General features: G+C 36.1%; 1 long non-coding RNA gene across 1 annotated transcript; it reads left to right on the top strand.

Moving 5' to 3' along the window:
• The first annotated feature begins 4,876 nt into the window (after positions 1-4,876).
• Positions 4,877-9,976, top strand: LOC128991712 (uncharacterized). The gene is made up of 4 exons (XR_008490678.1): positions 4,877-5,048; positions 6,392-6,541; positions 6,699-6,869; positions 9,394-9,976. It is a non-coding gene; the product is annotated as an uncharacterized LOC128991712 (long non-coding RNA).
• Positions 9,977-13,612: the final 3,636 nt, after the last annotated feature.

A 13,612-nucleotide genomic window follows, 5' to 3' on the forward strand; every position in this document is an offset into this window, starting at 1 on the left:
TTAAAATGTAACATGCTTAAAGGTAACTTGTTAAAATGTAACATATTAAAAACGTTATGAGTACTGGTATGAGTAAAAGTTTTTATGTCAGCTTGGTGGTTGAGTGATTATAGTACTGCTGTAATCAGAAGGTAGCTGGTTTGATTCTACGTTACTTTGTTTGTATTACCCGTCACTAGTTTGGTATTACTAATTTAATTAATCTTTGTCACAGGTGTACGAGGCTGCTGGGCTGGCCAATGCTGACAGTTTTATCCGACAGTTCCCTGATGGCTACAGTACCATTCTGGGGGAGAGAGGAGTTACCGTGTCTGGGGGCCAGAAACAGAGGATAGCTATCGCCCGCGCTCTACTGGAAATCCCATCCATCCTCATACTAGACGAGGCTACCAGGTCAGTTGCAAGGGAAAGACTTGATCATAAAAAATGTTAAAATGTAACATGTAAATATGTAAAATGTAAAAATTTAGACGACGACGACGACGACGCCGACGCCGACGACGACGACGACGACGACGACGACGACGACGACGACGACGACGACGACGACGACGACTACGACGAAGACGACGACGACGACGACGACGACGACGACGACGACGACGACGACGGTTTTTATGTCAGCTTGGTGGTTGAGTGATTATAGTACTGCTGTACTCGCCTTGTAATCAGAAGGTAGCTGGTTTGATTCTATGTTACTTTGTTTGTATTACCTGTCACTAGTTTGGTATTACTAATTTAATTAATCTTTGTCACAGGTGTACGAGGCTGCTGGGCTGGCCAATGCTGACAGTTTTATCCGACAGTTCCCTGATGGCTACAGTACCATTCTGGGGGAGAGAGGAGTTACCGTGTCTGGGGGCCAGAAACAGAGGATAGCTATCGCCGCTACAAGCGCTCTTAGCGCTCTACTGAAAATCCCATCCATCCTCATACTAGACGAGGCTACCAGGTCAGTTGCAAGGGAATGACTTGATCGTAAAACATGTTAAAATGTAACATGTAAAAATGTAACATGTGGAAATATAAGAAGTAAAAATGTAACATGTTAAAATGTAACGTGTTAAAATGTAACATTTTAAAATGTAACATGCTTAAATGTAACGTGTTAAAATGTAACATATTAAAATGTAACATGTAAAAATGTAACATGTAAAATTGTAACCTTTTAAAATGTAACATGCTTAAAGGTAACTTGTTAAAATGTAACACATTAAAAACGTTATGAGTACTGGTATGAGTAAAAGTTTTTATGTCAGCTTGGTGGTTGATGATTATAGTACTGCTGTACTCGCCTTGTAATTAGAAGGTAGCTGGTTTGATTCTATGTTACTTTGTTTGTATTACCTGTCACTAGTTTGGTATTACTAATTTAATTAATCTTTGTCACAGGTGTACGAGGCTGCTGGGCTGGCCAATGCTGACAGTTTTATCCGACAGTTCCCTGATGGCTACAGTACCATTCTGGGGGAGAGAGGAGTTACCGTGTCTGGGGGCCAGAAACAGAGGATAGCTATCGCCGCTACAAGCGCTCTTAGCGCTCTACTGAAAATCCCATCCATCCTCATACTAGACGAGGCTACCAGGTCAGTTGCAAGGGAATGACTTGATCGTAAAACATGTTAAAATGTAACATGTAAAAATGTAACATGTGGAAATATAAGAAGTTAAAATGTAACATGTTAAAATGTAACGAGTTAAAATGTAACATTTTAAAATGTAACATGCTTAAATGTAACGTGTTAAAATGTAACATATTAAAATGTAACATGTAAAAATGTAACATGTAAAATTGTAACCTTTTAAAATGTAACATGCTTAAAGGTAACTTGTTAAAATGTAACACATTAAAAACGTTATGAGTACTGGTATGAGTAAAAGTTTTTATGTCAGCTTGGTGGTTGAGTGATTATAGTACTGCTGTACTCGCCTTGTAATTAGAAGGTAGCTGGTTTGATTCTATGTTACTTTGTTTGTATTACCTGTCACTAGTTTGGTATTACTAATTTAATTAATCTTTGTCACAGGTGTACGAGGCTGCTGGGCTGGCCAATGCTGACAGTTTTATCCGACAGTTCCCTGATGGCTACAGTACCATTCTGGGGGAGAGAGGAGTTACCGTGTCTGGGGGCCAGAAACAGAGGATAGCTATCGCCCGCGCTCTACTGAAAATCCCATCCATCCTCATACTAGACGAGGCTACCAGGTCAGTTGCAAGGGAAAGACTTGATCATAAAAAATGTTAAAATGTAACATGTAAATATGTAAAATGTAAAAATGTAGACGACGACGACGACGACGACGACGACGACGACGGTTGGCAAAATGTGTTTTTGGGCCATTAATGCTGTATATTCTGTTCTTTGAAGGATTCTCCCCACTTTCAGCTGTCAGACGTTTCAAAATCAGGACGAGGTTGAGTGGATGGAGTGGGAGTCGTTTCTCATATGAGTCCTTGGAGGCTAGCGGCCATCTTGGATAATTTTAAACAGCTACTGAAGAGTTGCAATTTAAATATATAGTGAACTGTGATATTATAAATGTTCTTTTATAGTTTTGAATTGTTTTCCAAGGGAATCCATTTAAGCTTACGGCCGGATTTGCCTGCTATAAGAGTAATGTTAATTTCTGAAGAGTTATTTACCATCTCAAATTATTTTTAAAACACCAGAGTGATTATAATTTAACTACCTATTACACCGTGAGATTCAAATTTTCTTTGTAGTTTTTTTAATTGTTTACCGAATTAGAAGGTCTAGGCTCCAAGGACTTTTATACAGCCTGAATTTGTGAACGAAGCATGGACAAAATTTAACATCCTTGAGAGAGGTTGCCATATCACAAGAATCAATAGAACCAGAATAGTGTCACATTTCTATACTATCTAAACTTTATATAGTGAATAGACACTTCTGATCTCAATAAATTAACGTGTCCGATTAGAGGGTGGCCATAATTAGATTTTAAATATTTACGTTTACAAAAGTGTTATGAATGTAAAAAAAGAAATACTGTAACATAGATGAAGATGCAACTTGTCTACTTTAGCCTAAATGAAAGTGTTGGCCATGCGTTTACACAGTTGTATAACCAAAGGCTAGATTGAATATGTGACGCATACAATTGTATGAAAACAACTTTGACTTGTCCATGCATGTAAAAATCACAAATAAACGTCTTATGTCTTTGACAAGTTTAAGTGTACACTTGATTTATCCGGTTCACTGTCACAACATAGTCAGGTAGTCCGCGTGGCGCTCGCCCAACCCGGCGCTCGGCCCACGCAACCCTTAAAAGTTGGTACCTTACATCCTGGAATTTTACCCCTGACCAGAGCTGACGTCACTATTACGTAAGTCATCTGAGCTTTCTCAAGTTTGTTCGTGGGACAATCGTCTACAACCTGACTGATCACTTATTGCAAACGAAAAAAAAACTGGCCACTGATAAATCACTTGTTTGATTAGACCTAGCTTAGCTTTCTTTATTATTTTGTTCTTGGAATGTTTTTAAAAAGAAGTTCTGAGTTCCTTGGGGTAATACAGTAAGTAATCGCATTCTAAGCAAAATCTTAGACAAAAAGTTAGAGTCACCGGAGGTATTCGATCTGGTCACCTCTAGAACAACAGTCTAGTACTCTATCCACTACACCACAAACCCGAACACCAATGGCTGTGGCTGCTGAGGCTGACTAATGTATAGCGTCTTGGTTTCCCCTGTCAGGAACTGATGGGAGAGAACCTCTTTAGAGAAGGAGTGAGGGGGGGGGCGTGACGTCACTCTGCTCTTTAGGGAACACCATTACCGTAACGAGACGATATGATTCCATCGGTGTTCGTGACGTAGTTGATAGCGTCTCGGACTCGTGATCTGGAGGTCCCCAGTTCGAATCCCACCTGCGACACTAACTTTTTGTCCAAGGCTTTGCTTAGATTGCGAATCTTTTGTTAGAATTTGAGGCATTTATAATTTTATTTATGAACAGAGCTATTTTTTTTAAATAAGTAAACCTTCATTAGATTTATACTTTAACTTATATATTTTTTATATTATCAGCAAGTTTAGTTGGTTTGGTTAGGTTATGGCAGTTTAATTTTATAACAAATTTTAAAATTAATTTTATAATAAAAAATTAATCTTATAATTAAAATTAATTATAAGATGATTATTATATGCTGGCAGCGAGACTGACAAACGGAATTGCACGTGTATTCTCTACTAACATTCCACGGGCGTTGCACGTAAAACTAGTCGCGGGGCATTGTGGCATATGGGAGTGAACACACTCATCTTATCTCGCTGAATTTTTTCCACGGACGTTTCTAGTTTAAACCTGACTGATTTAGTACGTGGAGGGGGGGGAGTCGGAACACTGACACGGACGATTTTTGTTGCCAGTGTGGCATGCTCTATCAGTCTCACTGGTTTGCCCGAAAAATCTATCTCGTAAGACGAGTGTGGCCACGGTAAAACTGTTTTACGTGGGTCGCACGTGAAAACGGAAAAAACTGTTTCGCTGGTTAAAAGTTACAAGTGTGGCCCCGGCCTAAATAACTAACATCATTATCGGGTTTGTCTTAATCTCAATTCTCTTTCTCAATCATGCCTCAATTGTCTCAGTCCCAGTCACAGTCAGTACTCGGTAGTCGGTCCCGGTCTAGGTCGGTTCGGTTCGGTCTAGTCAGTTGGGAATTGCAATTGGACACGAATTAGGCCTAGGCCACGGCCGCCTTTAACTACAGGCCGCGGCCATCGAACTGGCAACGTCGCAAGTGGTGCTGTGTCACGTGACTGTGTTGTTTACATTTTGTTTGGATTGGAAGCAGCCGACGCCGACAGCCGACGCCGACACGCACTTTTAATATTTTTACACACTTTGCACTTGCTACTTGCAGAATGCAGACCAGACAAGTAAGTTAAGTACAGTTGTATAATCAAGTAGTCTGTTGTTGTTCAACTTGTACAGTACATTATTTTCACGAAATATGCTAAGTTAATTATTATTTCTCTAAATCATTTGAAGAATCGAGTTGTATCAGCAACAATACGTAAGTTTGATTTTGGTACAAAAACTAAAAACTAGCCTACAGATTAAAGAACCAGCTAAGATTTCAGTTCTAATCTTATTGTCTAATTGCCCATGTATTTATTAACTTATTAAGTAAGCCTATTTTGTAGTTTGGTCTAGGCATTGTCTTTATAAATATATCCAACATAGATCTGAAAGTAACAGACATAAATTGCGTCAATTAATCCCTTCATAAAGTTGAACGCAGATAAATTTAAATGCATTTTTTAAAGTAATAATTGAACAACAAAACGACCCTCACGAAGGTATTCGTGCTACTGACCTATTGTCTTAACTTTACAGCATTAACATAGACATTAAATTTCTGATCCATACCGTGTCTGTTCGTTTAAAGCCTATCATTGGCCTGTTCCTGTTCTAAGTTAAGTTAGTACTGTATTCGTGGGTTAGACAAGACATAGCCTATAGAAGCATTACATAGTTATAGTTAGTTTCTCTAAATTTTTGTCTAGACAAGGTAGTATCAGAGAGTGCCTAGGCTAGGCTTCACTGTGGACATCTAACTGATAACCTATTTAGTCTACCATGATCATTTAATGCTTAGGGAATTAAGTTAACAGGCATGCAGGCTATTGGTTAGTGACTGACTTAAATAACTTACATAAAACTAAAATGGCTATTTGCAAGACTAAACAAGTAGACTCACAATACTCACTTGTGAAGTCTAAATATTGTATTTCTTCGACTCTAGGTAGGTTATAAGTTAGCAAATATTTTAGTAAGTTATAGTCTATGTAACTACTTAGTATGATAACTTATTGTCGGTTTATGTCGATTTCTTAAAGATATTTTTTAAGTATACAGATTTGCACTCTGTCCATCTTTTATGCTACATTTCCGTTATTTAACTTAAGGTCACTTCAAATTTACAACTACAATAATTTTTCATTGTTCAGTATCAACAGTCTTTGGTGAGTCGGTGGCTCAGTTGGTAGCGTCCGGACTTCGGGCCTAAGGCAGCGATGCCGTGGGTCCGGATCCTGGTTACTGCCACTAAAATTTATCAGTACAGTTCACCTTCGTACTGTACCGGTTCACCCCTTGCTTTGCTAGATACGTTCCACAGCCAGATCTGTAGTCTTTTTGGATAAAAGAGGCCGCCAACCTCTTACAAAAAATAATAAAAATAAAATATTAAGTACTGTAAATATAAGCTTATAATTTCTGTATAGCCTACGCATAACTTAAATGGAAAACTCTTGTCTGCTACATATACGCTTTGGGTTTAAACAAATGCAACCAAGTGCCAGTAATAAAGTACCATGGCTCCATTTTAGTGTAACTCACTCATATGTATACCAGGTTGAATTGCTGAGCAAGACATCCAACAGCTGTAGGCCTATGTCTACTAGGAGGATGGTGGTTAACCTGCTTGCCACAAAGTTTTTTTTTCATTGGGGGACCGAGCAAGGCAGATTTTGGAAAGGCTAAACCAAACAAGTGCATCTCTTGGTAAGTTTTAATGTAGGATAATTAAATCTTAACCTAAATGGCTTCGCCAATTATTGGTATCAGCCCTAAATGAAAGAGTTGAATTAAAAAAAAAAAAAAATTTGTCTGGATGTCAATGTATGTAGTAGAGATATCTAACTCATTTATGTTTTACCAGGTGGATTGCTGAACAGCATGGGTGAAAGATTTCTACAACAGTACATCTACAGCAGATGTAACTACAGTAGTAACTAGGAGGATGGTGGTTGAACTAATTGCTACAACATTTTTCCATTCAGAAAAAAATATGGGGACCGAGCAAGGCTAAACCAAACAAATGCAAATGTTGGTAAGTTTAACACGTTCGCTGCTGAGCGCTAGATGGCGGGACGGCGCCAGTTGCTGAACTAACGCTCGGCTGCTGCGTGACATTGCCACCGATACACTGAATTACAGTAAAAACAACAGTAGTTATACTGGATGGCAATGTTCTGCAATAAAACTGGCTTTGGATATAGTACTAAGTGATTCTGATAGATAGCAGCACTACCCAGGTTACAGTCAGTAAAGTAGTGTCGCTATCTAGCAGGAAAGAGGTAAAACAAAGCCCTGTTCCAAACGACCCTGGTGGTGATTTGGGAAACTATATTTTTTATTGTCAGAAAAGTACGTCCGTACGAGCTGCAAAGAAATATAGAACGCTTGTGACGTGCTGGCTTATCCATAGCAACGTTAAACAACAATGAACGGTGACGTTCTGGAACGTTCTTAGCTCCTGGCGCCGTGGCCCGGCTGACGTTCCGGAACGTCCGTAGCAGCGAACGTGTTAATGAAATTACATCCGTACCTACATGGCTTTGCCAATTATTGGTATCAGCCTAAATGAAAGAGTGAGTTGAAATGCATAAACTTGTTTGAATTTCAATGTAATAAAGATGCAATCTTGTTTTTTACAATTGTTTAAAGGGAACGGAAAAATCAGTTGTTTGATCTGGGTAACTATTATTAACCAATTAAACTAAAAATTTGAATAAAAAAAAATCAACTGCATTTTAATTATTTACAGCTTGCAGGCTAATTAAAAGTGTAATTCAAAATAGTTTTTATTTAAAAAAAGTTTTATTTAGGCCTAATTAATTAGTTAATAATATCTACCCATATCACTAGTGGTGATCTATTAAACTCATTGCTACATTGTTGTCTAATGTTAAACATAGACTAAACATTCATAATAGCTCAATAGACATAACAGTAAATGATATAGCCTACCTAACTTATATAATATCTAACAGATTAGCCTACCTGAGACGGGTAACCATTAGCTTCAGTAGAAATATTTTTGTCTTAGTGTGGATTTATAATTTATTATAATGTCATCATGAATATCACCCGAGATCACAGCCGTTATATTATCTACCGTTACTTACTTACGCACTCCTGTGGCCATTTAAACCCTAGGCGGTCTTTGGCGTCGCCAACCATGTGCCTCCAGGATCCTCCATCTTCTGCCAGCTCTAGGTTTGCTCCCATTCTCCTTAGGACTTTTTCCCAATGCTCTCCTATCCTCCATAGTACCTCTTATCACATGCTTTACTATCTCTCTCTCACCTGTCTTTTGAATGTGGCTCAGCTATCTCAACCTTCTACTTGCCACTACCACAATAGGTACCTATCTAGTTCTCTAGTTCTCTATGAAATTCCCTCAACCCCCTATTTTTTTATTCTCCACAAAACTTATCTTTTATTGGTCCAAAAAACGCTTCTTAATATTTTATTTTCAAAAGTATTAAGTCTTTATTGGGATTTTTTAGTGAAAGAACAAGTCTATAAACCGTATAAAACTTACGTACCTCATCCCGCATTTTCAGTCTTAAAAAATTAGTCTGGGGATGACTAGCTTCGCGTCAAAGACCCATTATCAAATCCACATCAAACTGGGCGACAGAGGTCGTCATCAAAATGTATATATACGAGTCGACACATAAAGCTCAAATTTACACATAGATACAAGCACATTTATATACATTTAAAAAGCTATTGGCCGGCCACATTCGTTCACATACTGGATAAACCGACACAGTTTGTATGGCGGACACGATGGAACTATCCACAGTTCCATCATGTCCGACAAACAATAACAAATAGACACAGGAACTATGGATTTCATTACAATATTAGGCAGTTTTAGGTTAAATTCCCCCTCCCCTAAAACCGTCTTAGAAATATTGTGGACAAATCCATAGTTCCTGTGTCGGTTTGTCCTGTGCGTGAAGGAATGTGGCCGGCCTAAATATAAATAGCTTTTTAAATGTAAGTTAGGTACTCATATCCGTGTGAAAATTTGAACTTTGTGTCGACTCGTGTATATGTACGTTTTGATGAAGACTTCCGTTCCGTCGGATTATAAACTCTTCAATTTGATGTGGATTTGATAATGGGTCTTTGACCTGAAACTAGTCATCCCCAGACTATTTTCAAGACTGAAAACAGACAGAAGTACGTAACATAAATGTAAAAGAAATAATAGTGTTGTAACTTTAATGCTATTGAACATTATAGAACAGAACCAACTTGTTTAATTGAAACAGCTGTTAAGATTCATTAATTCCATTTCTCATAAGGTTAACATGGGAAACTCCAGAGCCACTGGGGCGAAGCCGATTGGACGGATCACGAAATTGATGGTGTATAAACCTATTCCATGAAATTCTACACGTATGTACCAAGTTTCGTGGCAATCGGTTCAGTGGTGTCTGAGTTTATCACTGCCAAATATATATACAAACATCCTCTTTTATACTTTATAGATAATTTCTAGTACTGTAATTGTTAATTAATTAATGCTCTATGAATATTTTTTCTTCTTATTTCAGATAGTAAAAACCTGCCGTTGGAATGGATCGAGTTGATGAGATTTACGCCTTTCATGCCATTCCCCATTTATGTCTTGGAACTTTTCAGTCAAACTTACATCATCATCATGAAAATGTTTAATACATACCACAGAGCTTGCATTGGGTTCCCAATCTGTTCTAGAAATTGCACGAATCCACGCCCTACACAATTCAGGATTCTTCGGGAAAGAAAATGTACTAGTAACGGGTACACTTCCATATCTGTTGGCACTAATATCGAATGAGTACTTTTTATATCGAACGAGTACTTTTTATCGATATATCGATTAATCGATATATAACCTAACCTAACTAATTAAACTATCGAATGAGTACTTTTTATCGATATGTCGATTGTTCGATATATCGATAAAAAGTACTCGTTCGATATTAGTGCCAACAGATATGGAAGTGTACCCCTAGTAACTCCTTCATCTTTTACATTATTTCTATAATTTGATTTGCAAACAGGAACAACACATGCTTGAGGCATCTCAACATCACTTTATTACTTGTACTTCATAAATAGTGAATAACTTGAATAAACATGGTTTCTAATTCACTTTGGTAACTTAATTTTTCCCACTTCACTGGTGAAAATACCCAATATAACCCACTTAGCTCAGTGAAGAGTTAGGCCTATGTACCGGTATTTATCTATCTTATGGAAGGATTATTTTCAAAATACCTATATGAATAGACCAATTAAATAGATAAAATACAAATTTGACAGATATTAATGAATATTAAGTATACGATGATAAGCCTATAGTCCTGAGCAGTGTTGGGAAGTAGCGACGCTACAGTAGCGCGCTATTTATTTTGTAGCGTTAGCTGTAGCTACGCTACTTTTCAAATTTTGTAGCTAGAGCAGTAGCGAGCTACTTTTTTTAAGTAGTTGTAGCGGAATATTAGCTACTTTCCTAGCTACGGTACTTATATATTTCTTGAGCTAGTGATTTTTATCACAACCTTACTCTTAACAACGTCTTTTGAACTAAAGTTTCAAAATAAATTAGGCTTAACTAAAGCCAAAATCTAGACGCAGCTGTTTTATAATTTTTCTTTGCAGTTTTGCATAGATACTGAGGTCAAAGAGTATTGATTATGTTGATGTTAAAGACATTTTTCACTCTCATTCCTTTAATTCGCTACTCTTCTAATTCGCTTCCAGTAGATGACACGTCAACTCCGTCAACTAAGCTAACCCTGTTGAATAACCAAAATATCGCATAATATTCCTAAAGTTAATAGCCTAGGCCTAAGATAGTGTTAGGCCACACAAACATCTTTAAACCCATCAACTATACTAATATCAAAGCTTGTGTTAGCTTAGCTGTACCAGTAGATGCCTATGACAGGCCTGTAGGCCTAAACTATTTGGCCTACCTAAGTTAGGCATATTACTCTTAAAGTTTCAAAAGTGATTTATAATTACCATATCCCCTAACATTAGGCCTAGCTCTAACTTAAATCAGCTTGGGAGACTGAGATTAAATTTTTGTTTGATCATCCTTGTAACTTACCTAGTCCAACCAAAGCCAAAAGAAAAAGAAATAGACCTACTGAGTTTTTAGATTAAGTAGAGGTTATTCTTTCAAAGGTTAGGGTGAAACTGTAGCTTCACAAGATTTTTAAACACATTGCTAATCAAGGCTTGTGTAGTTGTGTACCAACAAAAATAAAGGAAAACATCTGAATTTTCGTTATTGAAATTATTGAACACAAAGATGCTTGTCATTAACTCTTATTATTAGTTTTATTTGTAAAGTGTACAAACTAAGTTATTGGCTCGGTGTCAACTCAACTAAGTAAGTAAGCTACTGCTACTGGTATAACCCAGCGAGCACATAATAATAATAATAATAATAGAGAGGACACGGCGTTTAACCAAATGCACTGAAAGTGTGGCCAAATCCGCCATCTTGGTCCGTCATACAGCCTGAATCCAAGACCCGCGAGCTCAGTTCGCATTAAAAACCCCGCAACAAATACACGATCATAAACAACATTAATAGTTGACAAAAAATTCTGAAATTTTGCACACTTGTAGATATGATACTGAGAAAAACGATGGTGTTAATATAAAATTATTAGTTATGATAGTAATTGAGTTATAAATATGTTTAATACTTATGTAGTTTAATTTTTCAAATTCAGACATGAAAAAGTTGTATTGCGAGGAAATTTTTTATTTTTTGGTCAGAGAAATTTCGTCAGCGGGAAAGTTGTGGATAAATAACCAAATTTAACTATACGATTCACCAAAATTTTTTATCATGTTCGGTTTTCTAAAAAATCAGGTACAAAAGGGATCCATTGCCGCTGCTCCGCGCCACGCCGCTGCACCGCCGGCCGTCTTCTATACATTTAGCGTGCAGTGTTTTAATAATTTATACTGTTGTACTGTAATATTGTATATATTAATGACATTTTCAAATATATTGTCTATGTAAAATTTTCAACCGTTTAGCACAACTTTTTAAGGACTAATTAGCTTTCAATATCATCCAAGATAAACTAAAGATAATTCTGTAAGTTAAATTAAACTTCCCAAATATATTTGTAAAATTACACTCAATTTATTGCCCCAGAAAAATTACAGTTTTATTGAGATGTTGCCTGATTTTATTTTTGTGAAGACTTACTTATTTTACAGTAGTAGCAAACTCTAACATTGGAATATTTTTGAGCAATAATTTTAATTAGGTACGAAACAAAAATGATTTTTGTCCATATTGTTTCATATCCTGAGAAATGTGTAATATTTGGAAACAAATTTACACCTACACATTGTCCAAGTACTTTGTTCGTTAAGTCCTCAATTACATTGTTTTCCTTTACACTAATATCGTTAACTTTATATCTACACTATTCTCATCAAGCATAGCAGACGACTAGCGCGCTGCACACGCCGGGACTACTGTTGGGGAAATAAATATGTGCACTCGAGTTTGAGCCTAAATATCTCTTGAGATGAACTATCAGATTTTGTTGAGACAAAAATTAAATATAATCTGGTTTAAATACATTTTACGTGGTAAAAATTAAATAAATCCCGTTTACTAGAAAAATTTATATAGTTGAAAGATCCTAAAAAGTACCGATTTTTAAGAAACTCTGCACTAACACTGAAGTTTAAAATTTAATTGTAAACAAACTACTCAGCCAATATTTGTGAAATTGTTATGGCTTATTGGTAGGTTTATTGTTAACAGTTCCATGCATTTTAAAATTTTTACTCACAATAGTCTTTATGGTGATGTTTATTTTTAAAACGTATGCTAACATCGTTAATAAGACGCTAAAAATGTCGTTCAAAATGCCATCGTGTTTGTCGTGACACAAGAAATAAAATAACACTAATATGACAGATTTATAATGTGAACAAAGATGTTTTTTAAACAGATATATATTTGTAAACAAAAATTTCTCCCGCGATAAAAAAAATCGATTTACTACGGTAAAAACAATCGATTTACTTTAAGACATTTCCAACAATATACTAATACGACAATGTACTTCCAGAAAAACCTAAGTAATTTTTATACAAAAGTATTTTTACATTTAAACAAAGCCTATGTAAACAACAGAGTGAAAATTTAAAAACGTACGTTTTCAGGAAAAGCACTTTGCAAATTTTTTTCCCTTTTTTTCAAAACTTTTATTATTTTTTTTATTTCATTAACATTTGAAGTTTCATAAAATGTCCATGGTAACGCAATATGTTTGGTAGTTTCTTTTTAAAAGAGCATCTTGAGTGGAAAAACACAAAATACTGTCACGACCATAACGAACGTTTAAATGAATATTAAAAATAGTTAATATTATTTTTATAACTATGTTTTGCTATAAACTAATTTATTTGTATGACCATTATACAATAAAAAGGTCACTGAGCTTTTGGTATATTTGGTCTTTCTAGAAAAAAATAAAAAACTCAAAAAATTTAAAAAAAGCCAATAAAATCTTTTTAAGTTTGTATAACTCCGAAAAAACTTACCTGAGACCCGAAAAGTTGTTATGTTTGTATAGAGGTGTGCTTCTTTTGTATATAAAACATTGAAATATGACGATATTTTAATTTTAGAAATTTTTATGATAGAAATCATAAACGTGATGGTCAGGGACAAGCGGTACGGTCGTGAATTGTCTGGAATAATCTAAATCTTTCTAAACAATCCTTCAATTATCCTGT

This window comes from Macrosteles quadrilineatus, unplaced genomic scaffold (assembly GCF_028750875.1).
Source record: "Macrosteles quadrilineatus isolate MER2022 unplaced genomic scaffold, UCM_ALF_1.0 Scaffold_4__1_contigs__length_99947679, whole genome shotgun sequence".
NCBI classification, from domain to species: Eukaryota; Metazoa; Arthropoda; class Insecta; order Hemiptera; family Cicadellidae; genus Macrosteles; species Macrosteles quadrilineatus.